Source organism: Gavialis gangeticus, unplaced genomic scaffold (genome assembly GCF_001723915.1).
Source record: "Gavialis gangeticus isolate Ggan-Ray unplaced genomic scaffold, GavGan_comp1, whole genome shotgun sequence".
Classification (NCBI taxonomy): Eukaryota; Metazoa; Chordata; order Crocodylia; family Gavialidae; genus Gavialis; species Gavialis gangeticus.
In genome coordinates this window covers 113,213,223-113,223,959 of record NW_017729024.1, presented here as the reverse complement: position 1 = coordinate 113,223,959, position 10,737 = coordinate 113,213,223, and positions in this window count along the sequence as shown.

Sequence of the window (10,737 nt, the reverse complement as noted above, 5' to 3'; positions counted from 1 at the left end):
TTGAACTTAGACTATGCAGTATTTAATTTTTTAAATCTTTAGTAAATATCCAAGAACACTACTTGTAAATAGCTATTAAAACTTTTCAGTAGATGGCAGTACTGGGTAAGTCATTTATTAACAGTCATATTTTACTAAAGCTCATACCTATTAAAGCTGCTTGAAGGGATCATTAAGAAAAGGATTTCTCCTAAAGAGCAGGATCAATTAGAGTTGGCCTGGCACAAGGTTTAAACTCATTACAACATGAGTGCTTTCTTCCCCTGTGAGTGCTTGCTGTGAGGCTTAATCTCAGTACACAATAGTCACAGTGGTAAATGTGAGAGACCCAAACTTGATATTTATTAGATTCAAAATTACCAAAAGAAATACTTACTGGGATTTTATCTTTCTTAACCTCAGTCATCTAGCCTTCAGTTTATTCAAAAAGTAGCTCCACAGCTTTAGAAACTCTAGTTGTTTTGTACATCAAACATAGAAAAAATATACTATCAGAAGTTTCTTTATTCATTGGCCACCAAGGGAGTTAAATCACTGCAGGGCAGCAGTTACTTTTCTGAATATTTTTGGACAGAAAATATACTTCTTTACAAAACAAAATATTTGTGGTAAAATATAAATTTTGCCAAAAGGTTTTAATTGTCTATTGGGAAATTCAAAATAACCACTCCTCAGCTGCCCACCTCAGGGCCTGCTGTAAATTTCACTTTGATAAGAGATTGGCAAGCACCACTACAGCCCGGTTTGAGGGGAAAGTTGAGTACAGCAGCTTGCTGCCTGGTTGTGTCTCCAGCACCCAAGCTAAGGAAGGAATAAAGGCATGAGAATGCCATGGCTCTCAGGTCACATGGAGAGTCCTTTCAGCCTGCAGGCAAAAGGAAAATGGACACAAGTATTAGAAGTAGGCAACTGAAAACGTTAGAATTATGTTTTGATTCCCTTCCTACAGAAAAAAAAGTCTATGCTTTGAAACAAAAAGTAATAAAGTCAGTTGAAATTAAATCTGTCCTTTACATTTCTTTAAGTTTCCAGCCAGTTCATGATTAACCTGGACTTTCTCACAGTAGTTGTTCATGACACAGACATGTGCCTTTAATTTAGTCAATCGGACAACTATTTTAGAACATGAACATCAAAAATGGTGTAATATGAATGGCACTGAATAAGCACTGAGTTGCAAACTACTCAGATGAGCTATGTATTTTTGAGAGAGGTAAACGTTAGATAATGTAAATCAGTGGAAGCACCAAGATTCTAACAATTAACACTGAGTATATGCAAGTTATCAAAGCATAGAAATTATCAAAAGCCTACCACTTTGTCTTAGGTATGTCATGAACTCAGGAAAAGGTATGGGGACCTGTACCATTAAAAGGCTGTGGCATGAACTATATTGAACTAATTGTTCTATTATATAGAGGCTCATGTTACACACTGGTAATCAGTTGGAATTCAGGCATCTGATACATTTCTTGCTACTTCTTATGCTAGAATACATGATAACAGGGAGAAAAATACACTTAAGAAAATACCCTGAGTATAAAAAATGGAGCAGTTAACAGCTCCAGCAGGGTTCAAAACTCGCTGGAAATCTGGAATACCACTACTAGTATAGAGAAAAAGAAATGTGTTTGCAACAAAATAGAAAGTTTTTGCTGTTGGAAGCTTACTGTACTTTTAAGAAACCAACAAGATAAACATTTGATGGGAATGCACTCATTTTTGTTAATACTGGACAACAATGAGAATTATTTCATGCAAACCTGGACTATTTTAAAATAGGTAAGTACTTCTGTCTTAAATTTAGAACTAGATTTTTACTTTAGAAAAAGTCCTAAGGAAGGATTTGTACAATAAAATTACACTGCAACTCTCTCACACCTCTAAGTCATGTTTTCTTGAAAGGGTAGTTATTAGCTCCTGATTCAAACTATCAGTAAACACTGGTTTATTATACCAGTGATAAAATCACTGCCTTCTAATCCCCAGTTACTATGAACCAACAAGTAGATGAGTGCAGTCAATGCCTGTCTATTCCTTGCTTACCCACTCCATACAGGGACTAGAGAGAGGAAAGATTTTCTTTTTTTATTCTAATTCTCCTGCACATGTTTGTTGCCTAAATCAGAGGCTAGCCTTAGTGAAATCTCTTCCACTTTCAAATGTTCACAGGATCATGCTTTTCAAGTTCATTGCCCAAGTGACACATATTTTAAGTTCTGAAGAGCTAATGATGAGTACTGTATATTTTAATAATTGAAAAGCTTCATTCTAAGAGAAAGTTTATGTGACATGTAAATTACAACACAAATTTCCTGGAAACTGTAGCTTTACAGGAAGAGGCAAAAGGGTGAACAGGAGGTGGAAAAATGATTGGATCATTTCTATTAAATTAAATTCAATTAAAAAAGAACAGGTGCTACATCAAATGTGTGGCAGAGCTGATTCAGTTTCTTACAGTTAATGAGCTTAGTTTTCAGTGAGGTTTTGAGAAACCAGACCCAACCATTCATCTGGTGAGCTGTGCTTGAAATTATTTAAATTTGCCTTGCAGAAAGATCCAAGGCAAGGAAAAAATGTTTATACAATTTGCCCAAGTCCATACATACAAAACAAAATTATTAACATCATGCCAGAAATGGTTGTAGAATATATTGTGGACACAATGTGCAAAATGGGTTCAGGTGAAATGTTTTTTTCCCCCACTTGAAATATGATGAAATAAGGATGAAATGATCCACTCTTGTGCTTGATGTTGCAAGTCAGCTGAGAGTAGGGTGGATGGAAGTTTTTTAAATCGGAAAAGATGTTTGTGCCTTTCATGCTGGTTGAGTCGCTTGTGAGCTTGTGTGAACAAACCCCTCTAGGCTTGCACACTGCAGATCAGAACGTGTCATTCCCTTAGCAGATTTTGTTCTTCAGTCTGAGAGAGAAATGGAATCAGTAAGGAAAAAGGAAGATACAAAAAAGTTCTGTACATTGTTGTTAGGACTTACTAATATAGGGTCCCAAGTTTGTTTGGATTGTACAAACATATAGGAAATCATCATCCCTGCCCCAAAGAATTTATAATCATAGAAGCTGAACACACAGAACTTGTAATGATTTCCTTTGTCCATTGATTTTGACCATCTGCACTCACATGAGAGCTTGTTTAATAAATGGTTTTCTTTTTTCAAATTCTTCCTTATAAAAACAAAGCAAAATAGAACAAGCAACTAAAACACTCTATGGATTTCATTTGCCTAGATAAATTACCTTTGGTGGTTTGCACTCTAAGATTAACATAATAGAAAAAGTTAAAATCTCATGCTTTGGGAAATAAAAGTTGTTGGGATCAGAAAAGAACTCATACATTGTGCAAACTTGCATAACTGATTAGGTGCATTATTGAGGTGAATATGCCCCTCCCCTTGAAAGCAGAAAAGACTATGCAATGGAGGTAAAAAAAATATATTGGATGAGATAAAGCAAAATTCTGATCCAGCCTGGTGACTCTGTTCCAGTCATATTGTTGGGGCAAAAAGTTATTGGGTAATGAATTATCAATGGTCAGTGTTCATACTGTAGCTGTCTCATTCTTCCCATGGCAGCCTATTGATTTTTCTAAAATATGTAAGAGAATTTTTGTGAAACTACAGGAATAAAGTTTCACATGGGATGTTTTGATGTAAAGAAGAGTAAGACCCCAAACAATTTCCAATAAAACATTTATGCATGCAGTTTCAATTTGCTATTGAAAAATCCAAAACACTTTCCTGGAAATGTCATTAACCTCAGAGGTATAATGTGCAAAGAATGTGCCCAAGGCAGTCCTTTCTCACCCTTCCCTCAACTAGGCAGTATGCAGGAACAGCAGCAGGCAGTGGCATGAGCAATGTGTGTCACAGAGCATAAGGTCTTCTGGGAACTGCAGTTCTCTAAAGTGGCAGTGGAGTTCACTCCTGCTGGGGGAAACATACACCCCAATTTTTTGTCACCAAAGTCCATGTCATAAGGGCAAAATATGACTGATTTTGGTAGCAAAAAGATAGGGTCAATTAGCCCCTAGCAGGAGCAAACTCAAATGCCACTCTATAAAACTGATTCTGATAGACCGTGCACTCCATGACATATGTTGCCCATACAACTGCAGTGTGTAGCTAGGACACACAAGCAAAGTGGCACATGGGAGAGGAAAGTATCCTCCCTTTGCTTCTGGTGCCCATCTCCTGGGGGCAGGCAACAACTGAGGGACATTCCAAGCTTGCCCATCACTTGTTATATAACTGAATAAGCTCCCTTTTTATTCAGAGGAATTATGTGCAAATTTTGAAGTTAACATCCGTCATATTAATGTAAAGAGAAGAAGTTTAACAATGCAAGCTTGTTGCAAACATGAAACCAATTTAATATGAGCACAGAACCATTCCAAAGGCAGTAGGAAAATATTGTATTATGGCTGTGCCTTGTGCTTAACTGTTATGATGTCTTCTTTTCTTTTTTTGGCGGGGGGAGGGGGGAGGAGAGGTTGTGTTACTCATTCAGTGAAGGCCTTTCTCTCACCCCAGCATCGTATAGGTGCCAATATTTGCTGATACAACAAGCATTGAAATGGACATGCCCACCCCACCCCACCCCACATTTGGCATGTTAACATAGAGGTATAAAATATGACCACTCAAGAGTCCATGGTGATAGTGAAGTTGGCCTATCACTCTAGATCTTATCCTCAACACTGTCATCAATCCCCATGGGTCCAAGAGTCCTGCACTGAATCAGTAGTGAGTTTGATGGTGATGGAAAAGAAACAAAAATACCTGATTTGTACCAGGGAAAGTTTGGAGTGGAATCTAGATACTCATTTTCTTCCTTTAAGCAAAAATCTAATTGTTCCTAATCCATGAAGCCAACTTATCTCACTCAAAAAGAGTACTGACTCATCTCTGTAGGGCACTAAAAAAAAAAAAAAATCTTTTATGAGTCCCAATTCTTAAACTTGCAACTTGAGTAGATTCCTTATGTGTGTGTGATCCTATAAGTGAAGGTGCAATTTTTGAAATATAGCAGTTCTTGCCCCTGCAGTAACCTAATATGTGGCTTGATCAATGGCACCCAGGATAACAATAAACCCCCAAAAACAATAAATAGGTAAAGCTGTGATAAATAGAGCATATACCTGTGTATAAGAAATTGTAATTCCTCTTAGAAGCCGTCAGACCAACTTAATGCAGCCAATCATAGCAACAGATGGCTTTGTGCACTGTAAACTTAAAAAATGGTCTAAAAATAGATTCTGCTAACAGAATGAAATTATGTAGCTAAAATGTTGCATATGAATTAAGAACAAGAAAGAGATTCAGTGTATCTAAACAGGGAGTAAGTGTCTGTAAGCTACCTTTTCATTACCCAGATCCCAGTTTTGGCCTGTGCTCAGACAAGTACTTAATGTAACTGTAGACACGCACACAACACATATATACAAAATTGTAAGACCATATCATGCCACCTATGATCTATGCATAGAGACTCCACTTAGTTCTTCACAACTTTAGGAATCCACAGTAAAGAGGAAACTCATCATAGCTAGTTTTAAAATTATGGGGTTTGGGGTACCAATAGTGGTTTAATCACACTAGTAAGGAGCTCAGTACATATCTCAGGTGGACTTTAGCATCTCTATTAAGCCTATATTGATCTGTGTACTGATGGCCAGGCTCAGGCAGATCTGCATCAAGGTGTTCAAACCCCAGCCCATGGGCCAGATCTGGCCGCTGGTGCTTTGTCATCTAGCCTGTGGGGCTCCCAACAGGTCCTGAGTGATAGATTTGGCATGCAGGATGGCAGAGGCCTGATCTGGAACATGGGGCCAGGTAGAGTCTGCACAGGACCCCTTGCCCCAGTCCTAGTGAATGGAGCCAGTGGAGGTGGCACAAGCCCTGGAATTTGATTCTCACACACAGGGCCTGGTGAAGGCAATACAGGGCCCACAACCCTTGCATGTGTGGCTGGGTGGAGGCAGCTTGGGGCCCAGAGTCCAATCTCTGCATGTGGGGCTGGACAGAGGTGGTGAGGCACCCTGAAGCCCCGATCCCAGTTTGCAGAGCCCAGCAGGGGTTGAACAGGTGGAACAGAATCACAATCCTGGCATGCAAAACTAGGTAGAGGTATCACGGGACCAGGGCCCCAACCCCAACATGGGGACCTGAGCAGGGACAGCATGGGGTCCCATGGCCCAATCCCAGCACATGGGCACATGCAGCATGGTCCAGATATGGGCATAAGGGCCTGATCTGGGGACATAAACTGGTCCTGAGCCATTCATTTGGCTCATGGGCCAAACGTTTGAGCACTACTGATCTGCACTATATTAAAAGTCCTTCTAGGATGGCAGGGTAGAAATAACCTTTGTGCAGACTAAAAACTACTTTATCATTTGTTAATATCCAGATGTAACTTACTGAGATCTTTGGATCTTGGCCCATGCCATGGAACACAAGGAAGTATAAAACTACTGTACCTACTCTATGCCACCCTTATAGAGCTAGTTAAAACCCAAAAAGAGCTTGTTAAAGTGGATTTCTGTTTTCTTTAAATTGACAACATGGAGAAAAGCAGAGAGAGAGACGACCTAAAAATCATGTTGTGACCTATATATTGTGATAATACATATATTGTAGGCATGTGTACGCATACATTTAAATTAAATGATGTTAAATGAAACTAACGTGAGCCATATTAATAAGTAGTTAACTGAAAATGAGTTTACTGTATCCTTTACAAGCAGAACTATGTTTAAGTTAATCAGTCAGGGCTAAACTACAGGCCCTAAACTACAGGGCTAAACTACTGGCAAATTACAGGCCCATCAGCCTGACCTCTATCCCGGAGAAGGTCTTAGAAAAACTAATTAAAGAGGCCTTGCTTAATGGACTGGCCAATGCCAATATCCTGAGGGATAGCCAGCATGGGTTTGTTGCAGATAGGTCTTGCTTTATTAATCTCATTTCCTTTTATGACCAGGTGACCTATCACCTGGACAAGGGAGAAGAGACCGATGTCATATATCTTGACTTCAAAAAAGCCTTCGATCTGGTATCCCATGGTCACCTATTGGCAAAACTGGCCAACTGTGGCCTTGGGTCCACCATGATCCGCTGGCTGGGAAATAGGCTGCGTGGTTGGACCCAAAGGGTGGTAACAGATGGAAGTCAATCGTCATGGTGCCCTGTGACCAGTGTGGTTCCCCCAAGGCTCTGTCCTTGGACCCATATTTTTCAACGTCTTCATTAATGATGTGGACATTGGAGTCAGAAGCGGACTGGCCAAGTTCACTGATGACAACAAACTTTGGGGCAAAGCATTTGCACTTGAAGACAGAAGGGCGATCCAGGCTGACATGGACAGTCTCAGCAAATGGGCGGACGAGGACCAGATGGTGTTTAACACTGAAAAATGCAAGGTTCTCCACCTTGGGAGGAAAAACCTGAAGCATGCTTATAGGCTTGGCAGTGCTACGCTAGCTAGCACTATGGAAGAAAGAGACTTGGAGGTCATCATTGACCACAAGATGAACATGAGCCTTCAATGCAATGCTGCAGCTAGTAAAGTGACCAAAACCCTGGCTTGCATCCATAGATACTTCTCAAGCAAATCTCAGGATGTCATTCTCCCCTTGTACTCGGCCTTGGTGAGGCTGTAACTGGAGTACTGTGTCCAGTTTTGGGCCCCACAATTCAAAAAGGATGTGTAAAAGCTTGAGAGAGTCCAGTGAAGAACCATGCAAATGATCAGAGGTCAGGAAAACAGACCTTACGATGACAGACTGAGAGCTATGGGGCTCTTTAGCCTGGAAAAGCACAGGCTGAAGGGTGATCTGATGGCCACCTATAAGTTTATCAGGGGTGACCACCAGTATCTGGGGGAACATTTGTTCACCAGAGCGCCCCAAGGGATGATGAGGTTGAATGGTCATAAACTACTGCAAGACCGTTTCAGTCTGGACATAAGGAAGAATTTCTTTACTGTCTGAGCCCCTACGGTCTGGAATAGCCTGCCATTGGAGGTGGTTCAAGCACCGACATTGAACACCTTCAAGAGAAATTTGGATGCTTATCTTGCTGGGATCGTATGACCCCAGCTGATTTCCTGCCCCTTGGGCAAGGGGCTGGACTCAATGATCTTCTGAGGTCCCTTCCAGCCCTAATGTCTATGAAATCTATTAAATAAACTGAAAACGCACATAATTTTAGCAGCTAAAATCACTGTTTACAAAACTGATATTTATGTTGAATATACAAATTTGTTTAAATATTTAAACCTAATGGGCTATAGGGGAATCAGTTAGAGGTGTAATAATTTGTTAGTTTCTGCTTGTAACAGGGGATCCAAGCCCTGTTACCTCAGCCAAAAGAATGGGGACAGAAGTAAACTTAATCTGAGCAGGGGGAAGCTCTGACCCATGACAGGAAAGGGAGAACTATGGAAAACTCCAGAAAGGGAAAAAGACATGATTGAAGCAGTCAGCCCAGGCAAAAGGAACCCATGCCAGGGAGCCAGGGTCCTACTACTTTAAGAGGATGGAGAACTAGGAATGCTGGCTGCCTTTTAGTTGAAAGAGGCTGAGAACAGAGCAAGCAACTGGAAGAGAAGAGGGGCTCCTGAACATATAAGCCCTGCCCAAGAGCTGGAACACAGTGAGACTCTACCAGTGTCAGGGAAAGGAGATCTCCAAAGACGGGAGTGGATGAAGAGCCTTTCATGCCCCAAATACCAGAGTACTCCAGGGCCCAGAAAGTGAGAACCCAGGATGTGTTGTATATCACAACAGCTCACTTTTCTGTGATATTTGGTTACATGGAGCAAGAAGACTTTTGTAAAGTGATAGCTCACAATTTCAGATAAGTTCTATGCATGGGCACCCTTTGTTTTTTTGAGGCCTATTCTGTTTCCGCAAAGGCTAGTTTCCACAATGTGAGCTGGTAGGTAGTTAGCTAAGTATTTGAACTTATTTGAAATTGTTTTTGGTATTTTTCTCTTTTACAGTTATCCAGAACTGTATAAAGAATATCCATTTCAAACTCTTTCAGTAAGCTGTCTTGGATAAATCTGGCAGTATGGGCTACAGCCCAACTGGTAAGGCATGGTGGTAAGCCTTATGGCCCTCATAGCAGGGTATCGGGGCAGATTTCACCATTGTATGTTTGAAGAACCTTTGTGTAGGTAACTTAGTTTAAATGTGGTATGGCAATATTATGAAAGAATAAATTGTATCAGAATAATACTGGGGCTTCATATCAGCATCACAACTCCAGGAATGATCCTTAATGGAAATAAGGCAATGCTCTGAAGATAAACAGAGTCAAAGGTCAGACCATCACACTGCTGCCCTACTCCCAAATGAAAGTCACATTTACTTTCTATATTTGTAATTATTAAAAAGTACACAAAATGTATGTAAAGCAAAGCCCATTATTTCAAGTGAAGCAGTATGCAATAAAGACCTTTTGTCAAACTCCCAAAGTACTAACTTGAAATGTCAAACTTCCAAATTGCAAGTTTGGAAACACAAATCCTTTTGCATTTAAATGAGAAATGTTACACTGGGAAATGTTATACGTTGAATAAATTCTGTTTTATCATGGTGTAACCACAAACATTTCAGATCAAACTAAACGATTATTAGACCTGCCATTCAGAGCAAAGAGATATATTATTCTGTTGTTCCTATGTTGACCTGTTTTTGTGGCTTTTATTTGTTCATTTGGATGAATCACACATTTTCTGTGGCAAGTTTCTGATGGAATTTATATTTGCAGGAATTAATTTGTTGGGAAAATCAAAATGTAGCTCTACGTTTCTAGAATCTCAGCAAGGTGGTCTTATAACATGCTAAGCAACTGGAATCCTGTGTAACAAGCTTAATTTGGGTTCCAAGTCTTCCAGGATCCCCAGCTCCATGGAAGGCCCCTGGGAGGAAGTTAGGAGTTAGGCCTTCCTAGTTGCCAAAGCTCACTAACTGGGACTCGGGTTAGAGACATCATGGAGAGGATCCTGGCCCACATCCAACCTGCAGACCAGTACCCCATGGTTGTCATCCAGGTGGGGACGAATGACGCAGCCAGGGGCAACCCTGACCGCATTATGAAGGATTTCAAGGCTCTGGGGGACAAGCTTAAGGAGACGGGGGCACAGGTGGTATTCTCATCTCTTCTTCCGGTGAGTAGGCGGGGATGGCAACACGAGGCCTGCATTGGTGAGGTCAACCGGTGCTTGCATAGTTGGTGCCACCAGGCAAGCCTTGGGTTGCTAGATAATGACCCATGCTTTTGGGTGGGGGCCTTGCTGGGGTGGGATGGGCTTCACCTCTCTCCTAAAGGCAAGCGTGTCTTCTCTTCCAGGTTGCTGATCTTGTACGGTGAGCTTTAAACTAGACTTGCCAGGGGAGGGGGCCACAGGAAGACGAGGAGACACCATCCGAGCAAGACAGGTAACAAATCCAAGGAGTGCCCAGGTAAGAAACAGGGGTCCGGACAGTCTCCCAAATCAGGGGGTGGCACATGTAGCTGGGCAAGGCCTTAAATGCCTATATACCAATGCTCATAGTATGGGGAATAAACAGGAGGAACTCACTCTCAGAATAGCCAGTTCAGACCCAAACATAATAGGGCTTACAGAAATGTGGTGGGATTCATCAGCATTAGGGGCTATAGGCTTTACAGGCGGGATAGAACACCACACCCTCACCATTCCTTCCTT